Raw genomic sequence first — 15,565 nt, forward strand, 5'->3', positions numbered from 1 at the left:
CACATATGTGTTCTGAATGTGTTCTAAGAATTCTCGTGGTGTCCTGAAATGTTTGCAAATAAACAAAATGGGGGTATGTTCTAAGAACTCACGCGGTGTCCTGAAATGTTCGTATTATTCTATGGCAAGCTGAAAGTGTTCTAAGAACTCTCGCTGTGTCCTGAAATGTTCGCAAATATACAAAATTGGGGTGTTCTGAAGACGCTGTCCGTATTGTTCGTTGTCAAATTTAAAGTGTTCTAAGAACTCTTGCAGTGTTCTGAAATTTTCGTAGGGGGTGTCCTGAAGACGCTGTTCGTATTGTTCGTTGGTAAATTGAAAGTGTTCTAAGAACACTGGTAATGTCCGCGGACATTAAAAGTTTCCATAGGCCATAGTTGAAATGTTTGAGTGTATGGGTGTGATATGCTGCGGTGGTTGTGGCCAGGGCATAGAGTGTTGGGTGCATGACCATCCGGTCATGCACCCAATACTCTATTCCCTGGCCACAACCACCGCAGCATATCACAGTTATAGTTGCTTATAACCTTGGGTCAAAAACAAATTTATAAGGAACAAAGTTATCAGATATTATGGGTGTGATATTCTGCAATAGTTGTGGCTATGGCATAGAGTGTATAATATACTTACTGTTTGGTTTAGTAACTGGAGTACATGTATTACTTGTTGATTTCTGTGATGAAAGAAAATAGCATGTTAGTATTAGTATTTTGTAATGACTTATTACATTGTATCATCAACATTTTTTTTTTGTTGGATCCTCATATTTAGTAGATTACAAACCAGAGTACTGTGTAATTTGCTCAGTTTCTGTGTTTGTTGCTAAAATCATTGGGTCTGTGGGAGAAAAAACAATCCATGTTGGATTAAAAAAAAATCTTTTTCTGTCTGCTATGCTACAGTTTATTTGTATGTTTGTTTTCAGTGTTCACTTGTTGCTTCTGGCTAATGGTTTATACATTGGGTTGTTGCATTATTTTGGAGCAGTAACATATTATTTATTTGTTTGGATATTATAAAATGTTGGAGCAGTTAGATACCAGTAGGCGTATCCCAACTGTCTATTTATTGATATATTTCAGTGGTATTGATTTATTTGTTTGGATATTTTTAAATTTTGGGACAGTTAGATACCAATTGGCATATTCTAACTTTTTTTTTACTCTAATTTAGTGGTATTCATTTATCTGATTAGTTGTTGTAGAATCTTTGGGCAGTTATATAGCTTTTTGAATATTGTAACAGTTTATATTTTTTACTACAAGTTTAGTTAAGGTTTAAGAACAATTTATTTATCAAATTTTGGTTTTAAGAACATTAAATAAGCGTTTGTAAGATTCGCTGGTAATCTCTGCTTGAGAGTAATGGTACTATCATTACATTCAAGCCATCCACATTTCTTCTTTATATATGCCGTGTAGTGACCTGCATTGGCTGTGGCTCCTGCGCGGTAGATTTTACCTATTGTTGTGAAGGTTTTCTTGCCAAGTGATATTTGACAATGTGTGAATCCAGTCAGCTTGCAGTTGTTTTTGGTACCATCTGCATTGTAATGTAGAAACATTAGTATTACATATTTACTATGTGTTTGTATTACTAATGTGGAGTGATTATTTGAAATGCAGGTAGAACATAATCTACCATGGTTTGCATTTTGTACAAGTTGCTGAAATGGAATGGATTCACAATTAGGTATTGATTTATATACGAAGCGTTCATTGGGGATTTCTTCTTGTGTCACATTATTGCAGAGAGTGCATGTATGTTTCCACATGTATGAAATCTGGAATATTTCATTTATAGGTATGTTTTTGTTTTCTAGTACTTGTAATAAGTACATTAGAAATTCTTGTGGATCTTCCTGTGAGTTTATAGTGAATTTAACCATTCCAGCACAGTAGTCCAATTCTTGTCTTATTCCATAAACACTTTATGTGTTATCAGGATTGTTTGCTGCATTTCTGTGAAGTACTAAAATTTGCAAACACAATTGGTCTGTACTGTGTAAGTAAATGTTGTCAATAATTGGTGGTAATTGAAATAGAATATTCATTGCTACATTTGCGTAGCAACTTACACCAACTATATTTGAGAGTTTAAATGGACCAGGTAGTTCTGTATCTGACTGCTTTCTTAGGAGTTTGACTTCCTTCTTTGAAGAAGTACCTGCTTTATTTTCCCTAATTGATTCTTTTTTGCTTGTGGTACTTGATGAAGTATTAGTTTCTTTTATTCTCTTTGGATGATTTGCATTGACATCCTGTTGCATTTCTGTTTGATTTATTTTTCTTTTATAATGTTTTACTTTTTGTGGAACAGAATATGTGTTTAGATGGGGGGTGTATAGTGAGCGAAGTCTATTGTATTCTAAAATGGAAGGAATATCAGTGTTTACTTTACTTGCATCAAAGTTGATTAGAATTAGTCCATCAAGTGTACATAAGCGTGACAGTGCTACGTAGCTCATGCCTTTTTTAAAGACTGTTTTTCCAATATCTATCATTGCTTTGTCTAGGGTAAGACCTTGTGATTCATGAATTGTGACTGCGTATGCAAGAGTTAGAGAAAATTGTTCTCTGCATACATACATGTCTTTGAAGAGAAGGAATCGAGGTGTTGAGTGTCCTATCCTTTTTTTGTTGTGCCAGGAGAGAGTTTCTCAGATACTCTTTTTGTTGAGAGAACAACAGATAGCTATGGCTTTGTGTTTCAGAAAACAGATTGTTTGGATTTTGTGAGATTCATGGATACACTGGTTGAAGGTGCATGCAGAAAGCTGTGCAGTAGCTGTAGATCTTGGATTTCCACATGTGGAACTACACTGGCATGGAGTACGTAGAATGAAGTGGTTGGACTTGCTACCTCTTTGTGCTACTTTGGAGACAGAGCAACATCCAGACATAATTGTAATTCATTGTGGAGGGAAGAGTTTAGGACATGTGTTTGGAATTTCTTTGCAATTTTCTATGAAGGAAGGACGTGGGAAGGTCATGGACATGTTTCCTAATTCTCAAGTAATATTTTACGGATTGCACAGAGACAAATGTGGATTTGTCCTTCTTCATTTGGTCCACGAATGGAAAAAGCAAGGCACAATGTTAATAAGGCTGTTTGTGCCTTTCTAAGAGATTTTGGCATGTCCTATTCTCATAATGAAAATATTATGTTTCGTAGTACATACATTTTTGGAGTCCATCTTACTTATGCTGGCAATCAGATTTTTTTGACAAATATACAAAATGCATTACAACCTTTTTTAGATTTATAGCATCTATTTTGAAGTAGGTGTTAAGTATTTATAATTTTTGACATACAAACACCTCCCAAAGGCTCTTTTAAGAGCCACTACTTCCTACCAGAGAAAATTGCAATGGTTATGATAGGGTACCAACCCAATTTTTTTGATGTCCGCGAACTGTCCGCAGACTTCTCAAAAATACAAAGGGCCCTGCTTCATTTATTTTCACTTCTATTTTTTAACTGTGAAAGGCGGCTCTAAAAAGAGCCTTATTTTTTTTGATTTTTGTAATTATGTATTTTATTTTGGTTTTTTAGACACAACACACTAGGAGAGGAGGGGAAAGGAGGGTAAAGGGGGGCACACCAACCATAGGGATAAGAAAGGGCGAGCTGAGAGAGGAAGATGTAGAGTGGGTTTTATTTGGGTAGTGAGCAGGTCTTCTCGTGCTCTGAGACGATAGTCTCAAAAGCACTCCGAAGTCACTCCCCCCTGCAGAGTACTGTGTCACAGTACATACATACAACTGTGACCCTCGAAAGGTAAGGGTCATCAGAATTCTGTATGGCCTGTGAGGCAGCTTGAGGAAGACTCTGTCCCACAGAGGTGGTCCTTGTGGTGACAGGATCAGAAACGGAGGATGAAGTAGAGGAAATCAATCTACTATGTTCTTCGCAAGGTACAACCTTGCGAATAGCCCCAGAGTGAAATGACCTCAGGTGTCGCTTCGCGGTCGTGCTTTCAAAGCTGTACAAAGCTTGCTTCCCGCGATGGGGAGTATCATTCTGCACTCATTGCAGATAACACGGTTCGCACGAGCCTTAGGACCATTCCCATAAATGGAAAATAACCGCCACACCCAAGACTCACGTCTAGTGTGGGTAGTAGGGATTTCCTCTACCTCATTCTCGTCATCCTATTCTTCCTCCTCTGCATCCTCACTCCTGTTCCCCTCTTCAGGCCCTTGGGAAGGTGGTGGTGGCGGAGGGGGTGAAGTTGGTGCTGAAGCAGGTGCAGCACCAGGTGGCAGTTCTGCAGCCAGGGATGCCATCTCGATGCTGTAATCAGCAAGTTGCACGAGAAATAGCTGTGCTCTGAAGAATAGCCAGAAACACAATGAGAATAAGCTCTAGGGTGTGGTCTTTTATAGGGGTGCTTGTACGCAGTTCGTGGACATGCGTGCTGTTGGCGGACAGATCCAACACAAAAAAGGGTTCAAAAAGTTTCAAAAGATATGTAGAAACTCAGGATTACTATGTTGGACTTGTGCCATGATGAGTTTTTATTGTGGATTACTCGAAAATGTACTTTTAATTTGTTCGGGGACACGAACAGTGTCCGCATTCAGAACACGCGATCAGCATGGGCGCAGTCACATGATCGCTTCGCGAACATATTCGCGAAGGAAGTGGCTGTCCGCAGGACACCAAATGCACGGACATTGGTTTGCGCATGCGCGTTGATGTTCTATGGACAGTGTTCGGGTCCTGAATTAATTAAAAGTGCGTCACACATCAAACGAACATTTCTGGACATCTCGTGTGTTCTAGAACAGTTTAAACTTGCTAGCGAACACTACGGACAGATATTTATATTGTTCTTCAGGACACCTCCATTTTCGTTTAATTACGAACATTTCAGGACACCAATTGGGTTCTTAGAACAGTTTCAACTTGCTAACGAACAGTACGTACGGGTATAGTGTTCTTTAGGACACCTCCATTTTCGTTTAATTACAAACATTTCAGGACACCAATTGGGTTTTTAGAACAGTTTCAACTTGCTAGCGAACAGTACGGACAGGTATAGTGTTCTTCAGGACACCTCCATTTTCGTTTATTTACGAACATTTCAGAACACCCGTGCTGTCCGCGGACATCTACATTGTTTTTTAAAAAATAAAAAATGGGAACTCATTACAACATAATATAAAAATGTTACTTTATTTTACATATATTAATAATTTATGACAGAGAAGGTGAGGCAGAAACAGAAACAAAAACAGGAGAATTATGGGTTTCAACATGATTGGTATCAGGTGAAGAAGGGATGGAAGTCTCATCAAAACGTTTTGGATTATGGAGAGGGTTTGGGGATAATTGACTGGGATATGGTGAGGGGGGACAAGTACATGTGGGACAATGGTATGAGGTTTTTGTTTTAAAATGATCCTCAACAAAAGTTTTCAAATTATTAAAATTGCTCAATAATAAATCTATTTTTTCTTTTAAGCTGTCAAGCGTGTTTTCCATAACAGTTTCTTCAGATATATTTTCTATTTTGGTATGCTCTGTACAAAAAGAAATATATATGTTAAATATATATAAAATAATAACAATTAAATGGTTTATATTGTAAAGTGTGTAGCATTAGCTTCACTATTTTCTGACATTTCGTCATGGCGGAAGTGCTCCTCTAGCCATTTCAGAGTACTAGACATTTCTGTGAGAAAAAAAAAATATATAATATTTTTTTTTAATCTAATACAGAAAGTTTATAAAGATATGAGTAAAATGATGCACACTTACTATTTGAGGTAAGATATCTTCTGAGTACTCTGTAGGTCTGGTCTTGGTCTTAGTTGTGGAGTGTCTGTGAAGTAATTATGTTGGAAGCCAATTTATCTTCTCTTGGTATATTCCATTTTAGAACATATTGTATTTAAATGAATGGTTAGTGTGGTACATATATGGGTTACATTTCTTATGTATTACTACATATAATTAATTACTACTTTGTGAATTTTTTTAATGTTATCATGTTGTAATATAACAATTAAACATACCCCCCCCCAGACTTTTTAGGTAGTGGTACTGTTGTCCGAACATGTCCTCCGGCATCAAAAAAGTTTGCAGACATCACATTCAGTAGAAGTGGTTCAGTATGTTCCATATTACATGTACATAAAGTCAAAGTTACTATTGTTAAGCTTTGCTACTAAAAACCTATGAAACTCAGTGAAAAAACTTTGTTAAAGGGACGTTATGGTTAAGTTGTGCTACTAAAAACCTATGAAATTCAGTGAAAAAAACTTTGTTAAAGGGACGTTATGGTTAAGTTGCGGTACTAAAAACCTATGAAATTCAGTGAAAAAACTTTGTTAAAGGGACGTTATGGTTAAGTTGCGCTACTAAAAACCTATGAAATTCAGTGAAAACATTTTGTTAAAGGGATGTTAAGGTTCCAAGTAAAACTGAAAAACGCTTGAAATTCGCCAGTTATGGTAAGCTAAGCAACCATAACTCGCGCCACCACTGTGCACTGCTAAGCCTAACACCCAGGACATCAAAGATGACATCACAAATGTCATTGATGACATCACTGATGACATCACATGTCTGACACCCCCTTTTTTCCTTTCCTGACATATCTAGGCCACATGATTTTCTTCAGTAACAGTCAGGAACTAAAATTTGTAAATGTACTATATTCGTAGACTTATCCTCCAAGTACGTTCTTACAATAATTCCCTTATGGTCCAGTCATATCATATGAAACATATACATAGGTGAAGACACAACCTTGAAAGACAGCAATCCTTTTTGTGCATTAAAATTATCAGTAGAATTATCAGCACTTTCTGATAGTTTTGATGTTTTTTTATTTCTGTACTTTCCCTGTATATGCTCATATTTTTATATGTTGTACTCACACTATTTTCCTTAGGGTCCAGACACATCATGTGCTATATATAGATAGGGTAAGTAACAGCTTTGAAACAGAGAAATCATTTCTCTGCATAAAGGTAATCAGTTAGGTTATGAACACTTTCTGCTACTATATTTGTATGTGGTGTTGTCTCTTTGTCATTTGTCTAGAATAATACAATTATGTAGTAAGTGGGTTTTATTACCTACTTATCACAAGTTTCACTGTACACAAAACTCTAATATGAAAACAGTTATAATTTCACTATTCAACATGGCAAGTTTATGAATATTACATCTCCATCATGTATGCTGCACACAATGCCTATGTTTCTACATGAGTACCTTAGTATACTGGATTGAAGTTAATAATAGAATGCTATTTATATCAATGCATAGCTTAATGCACTGATTAGCACTTGATATTTATTCCAATAATCCTTGACACTTTTTTTATTAACATTACACTAAGAATCCCTTGTACAGACTTTTCATGAAAGGTAAATGCACATGTGATCTCATCAGGGATGTCATCAATGACATTTGTGATGTCATCTTTGATGTCCTGGGTGTTAGGCTTAGCAGTGCACGGTGGTGGCGCGAGTTATGGTTGCTTAGCTTACCATAACTGGCGAATTTCAAGGGTTTTTCGGTTTTACTTGGAACCATAATTTCCCTTTTAACAAAATGTATTCACTGAATTTCATAGGTTTTTAGTAGCGCAACTTAATCATAATGTCCCTTTAACAAAGTTTTTTAACTGAATTTCATATGTTTTTAGTACCGCAACTTAACCATAACGTCCCTTTAACAAGTTTTTTTCAATGAATTTCATAGGTTTTTAGTAGCACAACTTAACTATAACGTCCCTTTAACAAAGTGTTTTCACTGAATATATATATATATAAGGGAACAACAAATATGCCAATATAGTGCTCAGCCTGCATGTAGCTGGTGCTAGGGAAAGAAATCATGGCCAGATTTCTAAATATGTAAAACACACATGTGTTTAGGAAGGTTGTAGCACTTCAAAAAAACAACAACAACATGTAACACAATAATCCCTGCACACACGACCAAACCGCTTTCTCAAAAAAACATTTTATTTAATCACAAAAAATCTCATGCAACCAACACTGCCTAATGGCTTAAAAAAGGGTACGCATCCCTCCCACATCTCCCTTACTGACATACAGGTTGTAAAAACACTCACCCCACCAGGTTTTTTTTTTTCCCATATACGTGAAAACACCTTCATTTATAAAAACAGGAAGAGGACCGGCATTAGTATTAGGCTCCTCCCCTTAGCTTTCGTTTTTCCGATCACGTGATCACAAAGGGCTGTTCACACTAGCGCGAAAAGCCACGGCCATCTATGAATGAATTCAAGATACCCAAGATCGAAGTTAATCCCCTTCGCTGCTCAATTCAGTGTTGGAGAATTAAAGAGGCGCAGGGAAGAAGCTGCCTACCAAATGCCAGATCCTGCAACCTGAAACCATGTTTAAAATAATAATGTGTTTATGTGTGCGAGTGCGCAAAATTCATTGCATGGTTCAGTTTCATCCTACATGATGAAACGACCAACCATATCACCCCATGGCTCGGAGTGTTTTTTTTAAAAAAAGCCAGAGTTAAGCGCAGAACATCTCCTTCTTAGGGATATCATCACATGACCTTCCTTTGTATATGATGTGCCTTAAAGGAGCCTCTTCCTATTTTCTACAGGAAAAAGGCAGATATCTTTAATCTACATAAATCTTAGCACATCATACTTTGACAAAATTGTCCAATAAAGTGCACAATAAATAATAAGCAGAAAAAGTGCATAGTACACATCAAGCAGCAATTAGTCCAACAGCAGAGCATTGTTGAAACACAAACATTAAAGTCGTGTGCGCAGGGATTATTGTGTTACATGTTTTTTTTTTTTTTTTTTTTTGAAGTGCTACAACCTTCCTCAACACATATGTGTTCTGAATGTGTTCTAAGAATTCTCGTGGTGTCCTGAAATGTTTGCAAATAAACAAAATGGGGGTATGTTCTAAGAACTCACGCGGTGTCCTGAAATGTTCGTATTATTCTATGGCAAGCTGAAAGTGTTCTAAGAACTCTCGCTGTGTCCTGAAATGTTCGCAAATATACAAAATTGGGGTGTTCTGAAGACGCTGTCCGTATTGTTCGTTGTCAAATTTACAGTGTTCTAAGAACTCTTGCAGTGTTCTGAAATTTTCGTAGGGGGTGTCCTGAAGACGCTGTTCGTATTGTTCGTTGGTAAATTGAAAGTGTTCTAAGAACACTGGTAATGTCCGCGGACATTAAAAGTTTCCATAGGCCATAGTTGAAATGTTTGAGTGTATGGGTGTGATATGCTGCGGTGGTTGTGGCCAGGGCATAGAGTGTTGGGTGCATGACCATCATGCACCCAATACTCTATGCCCTGGCCACAACCACTGCAGCATATCACAGTTATAGTTGCTTATAACCTTGGGTCAAAAACAAATTTATAAGGAACAAAGTTATAAGATATTATGGGTGTGATATTCTGCAATAGTTGTGGCTATGGCATAGAGTGTATAATATACTTACTGTTTGGTTTAGTAACTGGAGTACATGTATTACTTGTTGATTTCTGTGATAAAAGAAAATAGCATGTTAGTATTAGTATTTTGTAATGACTTATTACATTGTATCATCAACATTTTTTTTTTGTTGGACCCTCATATTTAGTATATTACAAACCAGAGTACTGTGTAATTTGCTCAGTTTCTGTGTTTGTTGCTAAAATCATTGGGTCTGTGGGAGAAAAAACAATCCATGTTGGATTAAAAAAAAATCTTTTTCTGTCTGTTATGCTACAGTTTATTTGTATGTTTGTTTTCAGTGTTCACTTGTTGCTTCTGGCTAATGGTTTATACATTGGGTTGTTGCATTATTTTGGAGCAGTAACATATTATTTATTTGTTTGGATATTATAAAATGTTGGAGCAGTTAGATACCAGTAGGCGTATTCCAACTGTCTATTTATTGATATATTTCAGTGGTATTGATTTATTTGTTTGGATATTTTTAAATTTTGGGACAGTTAGATACCAATTGGCGTATTCTAACTGTTATTTTTTACTCTAATTTAGTGGTATTCATTTATCTGATTAGTTGTTGTAGAATCTTTGGGCAGTTATATAGCTTTTGGAATATTGTTACAGTTTATATTTTTTACTACAAGTTTAGTTAAGGTTTAAGAACAATTTATTTATCAAATGTTGGTTTTAAAAACATTAAATAAGCGTTTGTAAGATTCGCTGATAATCTCTGCTTGAGAGTAATGGTACTATCATTACATTCAAGCCATCCACATTTCTTCTTTATATATGCCGTGTAGTGACCTGCATTGGCTGTGGCTCCTGCGCGGTAGATTTTACCTATTGTTGTGAAGGTTTTCTTGCCAAGTGATATTTGACAATGTGTGACTCCAGTCAGCTTGCAGTTGTTTTTGGTACCATCTGCATTGTAATGTAGAAACATTAGTATTACGTATTTACTATGTGTTTGTATTACTAATGTGGAGTGATTATTTGAAATGCAGGTAGAACATAATCTACCATGGTTTGCATTTTGTACAAGTTGCTGAAATGGAATGGATTCACAATTAGGTATTGATATATATATGAAGCGTTCATTGGGGATTTCTTCTTGTGTCACATTATTGCAGAGAGTGCATGTATGTTTCCACATGTATGAAATCTGGAATATTTCATTTATAGGTATGTTTTTGTTTTCTAGTACTTGTAATAAGTACATTAGAAATTCTTGTGGATCTTCCTGTGAGTTTATAGTGAATTTAACCATTCCAGCACAGTAGTCCAATTCTTGTCTTATTCCATAAACACTTTATGTGTTATCAGGATTGTTTGCTGCATTTCTGTGAAGTACAAAAGATTTGCAAACACAATTGGTCTGTACTGTGTAAGTAAATGTTGTCAATAATTGGTGGTAGTTGAAATAGAATATTCATTGCTACATTTGCGTAGCAACTTACACCAACTATATTTGAGAGTTTAAATGGACCAGGTAGTTCTGTATCTGACTGCTTTCTTAGGAGTTTGACTTCCTTCTTTGAAGAAGTACCTGCTTTATTTTCCCTAATTGATTCTTTTTTGCTTGTGGTACTTGATGAAGTATTAGTTTCTTTTATTCTCTTTGGAGGATTTGCATTGACATCCTGTTGCATTTCTGTTTGATTTATTTTTCTTTTATAATGTTTTACTTTTTGTGGAACAGAATATGTGTTTAGATGGGGGGTGTATAGTGAGCGAAGTCTATTGTATTCTAAAATGGAAGGAATATCAGTGTTTACTTTACTTGCATCAAAGTTGATTAGAATTAGTCCATCAAGTGTACATAAGCATGACAGTGCTACGTAGCTCATGCCTTTTTTAAAGACTGTTTTTCCAATATTTATCATTGCTTTGTCTAGGGTAAGACCTTGTGATTCATGAATTGTGACTGCGTATGCAAGAGTTAGAGAAAATTGTTCTCTGCATACATACAACATGTCTTTGAAGAGAAGGAATCGAGGTGTTGAGTGTCCTATCCTTTTTTTGTTGTGCCAGGAGAGGGTTTCTCAGATACTCTTTTTGTTGAGAGAACAACAGATAGCTATGGCTTTGTGTTTCAGAAAACAGATTGTTTGGATTTTGTGAGATTCCTGGATACACTGGTTGAAGGTGCATGCAGAAAGCTGTGCAGTAGCTGTAGATCTTGGATTTCCACATGTCGAACTACACTGGCATGGAGTACGTGGAATGAAGTGGTTGGACTTGCTACCTCTTTGTGCTACTTTGGAGACAGAGCAACATCCAGACATAATTGTAATTCATTGTGGAGGGAAGAGTTTAGGACATGTGTTTGGAATTTCTTTGCAATTTTCTATGAAGGAAGGACGTGGGAAGGTCATGGACATGTTTCCTAATTCTCAAGTAATATTTTACGGATTGCACAGAGACAAATGTGGATTTGTCCTTCTTCATTTGGTCCATGAATGGAAAAAGCAAGGCACAATGTTAATAAGGCTGTTTGTGCCTTTCTAAGAGATTTTGGCATGTCCTATTCTCATAATGAAAATATTATGTTTCGTAGTACATACATTTTTCGCAGAGATGGAGTCCATCTTACTTATGCTGGCAATCAGATTTTTTTGACAAATATACAAAATGCATTACAACCTTTTTTAGATTTACAGCATCTATTTTGAAGTAGGTGTTAAGTATTTATAATTTTTGACATACAAACACCTCCCAAAGGCTCTTTTAAGAGCCACTACTTCCTACCAGAGAAAATTGCAATGGTTATGATAGGGTACCAACCCAATTTTTTTGATGTCCGCAAACTGTCCGCAGACTTCTCAAAAATACAAAGGGCCCTGCTTCATTTATTTTCACTTCTATTTTTTAACTGTGAAAGGCGGCTCTAAAAAGAGCCTTATTTTTTTTGATTTTTGTAATTATGTATTTTATTTTGGTTTTTTAGACACAACACACTAGGAGAGGAGGGGAAAGGAGGGTAAAGGGGGGCACACCAACCATAGGGATAAGAAAGGGCGAGCTGAGAGAGGAAGATGTAGAGTGGGTTTTATTTGGGTAGTGAGCAGGTCTTCTCATGCTCTGAGACGATAGTCTCAAAAGCACTCCGAAGTCACTCCCCCCTGCAGAGTACTGTGTCACAGTACATACATACAACTGTGACCCTCGAAAGGTAAGGGTCATCAGAATTCTGTATGGCCTGTGAGGCAGCTTGAGGAAGACTCTGTCCCACAGAGGTGGTCCTTGTGGTGACAGGATCACAAACGGAGGATGAAGTAGAGGAAATCAATCTACTACGTTCTTCGCAAGGTACAACCTTGCGAATAGCCCCAGAGTGAAATGACCTCAGGTGTCGCTTCACAGTCGTGCTTTCAAAGCTGTACAAAGCTTGCTTCCCACGACTGAGTATCATTCTGCACTCATTGCAGATAACACGGTTCGCACGAGCCTTAGGACCATTCCCATAAATGGAAAATAACCGCCACACCCAAGACTCACGTCTAGTGTGGGTAGTAGGGATTTCCTCTACCTCATTCTCGTCATCCTATTCTTCCTCCTCTGCATCCTCACTCATGTTCCCCTCTTCAGGCCCTTGGGAAGGTGGTGGCGGCGGAGGGGGTGAAGTTGGTACTGAAGCAGGTGCAGCACCAGGTGGCAGTTCTGCAGCCAGGGATGCCATCTCGATGCTGTAATCAGCAAGTTGCACGAGAAATAGCTGTGCTCTGAAGAATAGCCAGAAAAACAATGAGAATAAGCTCTAGGGCGTGGTCTTTTATAGGGGTGCTTGTACGCAGTTCGGCGACATGCGTGCTGTCGGCGGACAGATCCAACACAAAAAAGGGTTCAAAAAGTTTCAAAAGATATGTAGAAACTCAGGATTACTATGTTGGACTTGTGCCATGATGAGTTTTTATTGTGGATTACTCGAAAATGTACTTTTAATTTGTTCGGGGACACGAACAGTGTCCGCATTCAGAACACGCGATCAGCATGGGCGCGGTCACATAATCGCTTCGCGAACATATTCGCGAAGGAAGTGGCTGTCCGCAGGACACCAAATCCACGGACATTGGTTTGCGCATGCGCGTTGATGTTCTACGACAGTGTTCGGGTCCTGAATTAATTAAAAGTGCGTCACACATCAAATGAACATTTCTGGACATCTCGTGTGTTCTAGAACAGTTTAAATTTGCTAGCGAACACTACGGACAGATATTTATATTGTTCTTTAGGACACCTCCATTTTCGTTTAATTACGAACATTTCAGGACACCAATTGGGTTCTTAGAACAGTTTCAAGTTGCTATCGAACAGTATGTACAGGTATAGTGTTCTTTAGGACACCTCCATTTTCCTTTAATTACAAACATTTCAGGACACCAATTGGGTTCTTAGAACAGTTTCAACTTGCTAGCGAACAGTACGGACAGGTATAGTGTTCTTCAGGACACCTCCATTTTCGTTTATTTACGAACATTTCAGAACACCCGTGCTGTCCGCGGACATCTACATTGTTTTTTAAAAAATAAAAAATGGGAACTAATTACAACATAATATAAAAATGTTACTTTATTTCACATATATTAATAATTTATGACAGAGAAGGTGAGGCAGAAACAGAAACAAAAACAGGAGAATTAGGGGTTTCAACATGATTGGTATCAGGTGAAGAAGGGATGGAAGTCTCATCAAAACGTTTTGGATTATGGAGAGGGTTTGGGGATAATTGACTGGGATATGGTGAGGGGGGACAAGTACATGTGGGACAATGGTATGAGGTTTTTGTTTTAAAATGATCCTCAACAAAAGTTTTCAAATTATTAAAATTGCTCAATAATAAATCTATTTTTTCTTTTAAGCTGTCAAGCGTGTTTTCCATAACAGTTTCTTCAGATATATTTTCTATTTTGGTATGCTCTGTACAAAAAGAAATATATATGTTAAATATATATAAAATAATAACAATTAAATGGTTTATATTGTAAAGTGTGTAGCATTAGCTTCACTATTTTCTGACATTTCGTCATGTGGGAAGTGCTCCTCTAGCCATTTCAGAGTACTAGACATTTCTGTGAGAAAAAAAAAATATATAATATTTTTTTTTAATCTAATACAGAAAGTTTATAAAGATATGAGTAAAATGATGCACACTTACTATTTGAGGTAAGATATCTTCTGAGTACTCTGTAGGTCTGGTCTTGGTCTTAGTTGTGGAGTGTCTGTGAGGTAATTATGTTGGAAGCCAATTTATCTTCTCTTGGTATATTCCATTTTAGAACATATTGTATTTAAATGAATGGTTAGTGTGGTACATATATGGGTTACATTTCTTATGTATTACTACATATAATATGTATGTGTACTACTTTGTGAATTTTTTTAATGTTATCATGTTGTAATATAACAATTAAACATACCCCCACCCCAGACTTTTTAGTTAGTGGTACTGTTGTCCGAACATGTCCTCCGGCATCAAAAAAGTTTGCAGACATCACATTCAGTAGAAGTGGTTCAGTATGTTCCATATTACATGTACATAAAGTCAAAGTTACTATTGTTAAGCTTTGCTACTAAAAACCTATGAAACTCAGTGAAAAAACTTTGTTAAAGGGACGTTATGGTTAAGTTGTGCTACTAAAAACCTATGAAATTCAGTGAAAAAAACTTTGTTAAAGGGACGTTATGGTTAAGTTGCGGTACTAAAAACCTATGAAATTCAGTGAAAAAACTTTGTTAAAGGGACGTTATGGTTAAGTTGCGCTACTAAAAACCTATGAAATTCAGTGAAAACATTTTGTTAAAGGGATGTTAAGGTTCCAAGTAAAACTGAAAAACCCTTGAAATTCGCCAGTTATGGTAAGCTAAGCAACCATAACTCGCGCCACCACTGTGCACTGCTAAGCCTAACACCCAGGACATCAAAGATGACATCACAAATGTCATTGATGACATCACTGATGACATCACATGTCTGACACCCCCTTTTTTCCTTTCCTGACATATCTAGGCCACATGATTTTCTTCAGTAACAGTCAGGAACTAAAATTTGTAAATGTACTATATTCGTAGACTTATCCTCCAAGTACGTTCTTACAATA

This window comes from Ambystoma mexicanum, chromosome 4p, assembly GCF_040938575.1.
Source record: "Ambystoma mexicanum isolate Mex_15411 chromosome 4p, UKY_AmexF1_1, whole genome shotgun sequence".
NCBI lineage: Eukaryota > Metazoa > Chordata > Amphibia > Caudata > Ambystomatidae > Ambystoma > Ambystoma mexicanum.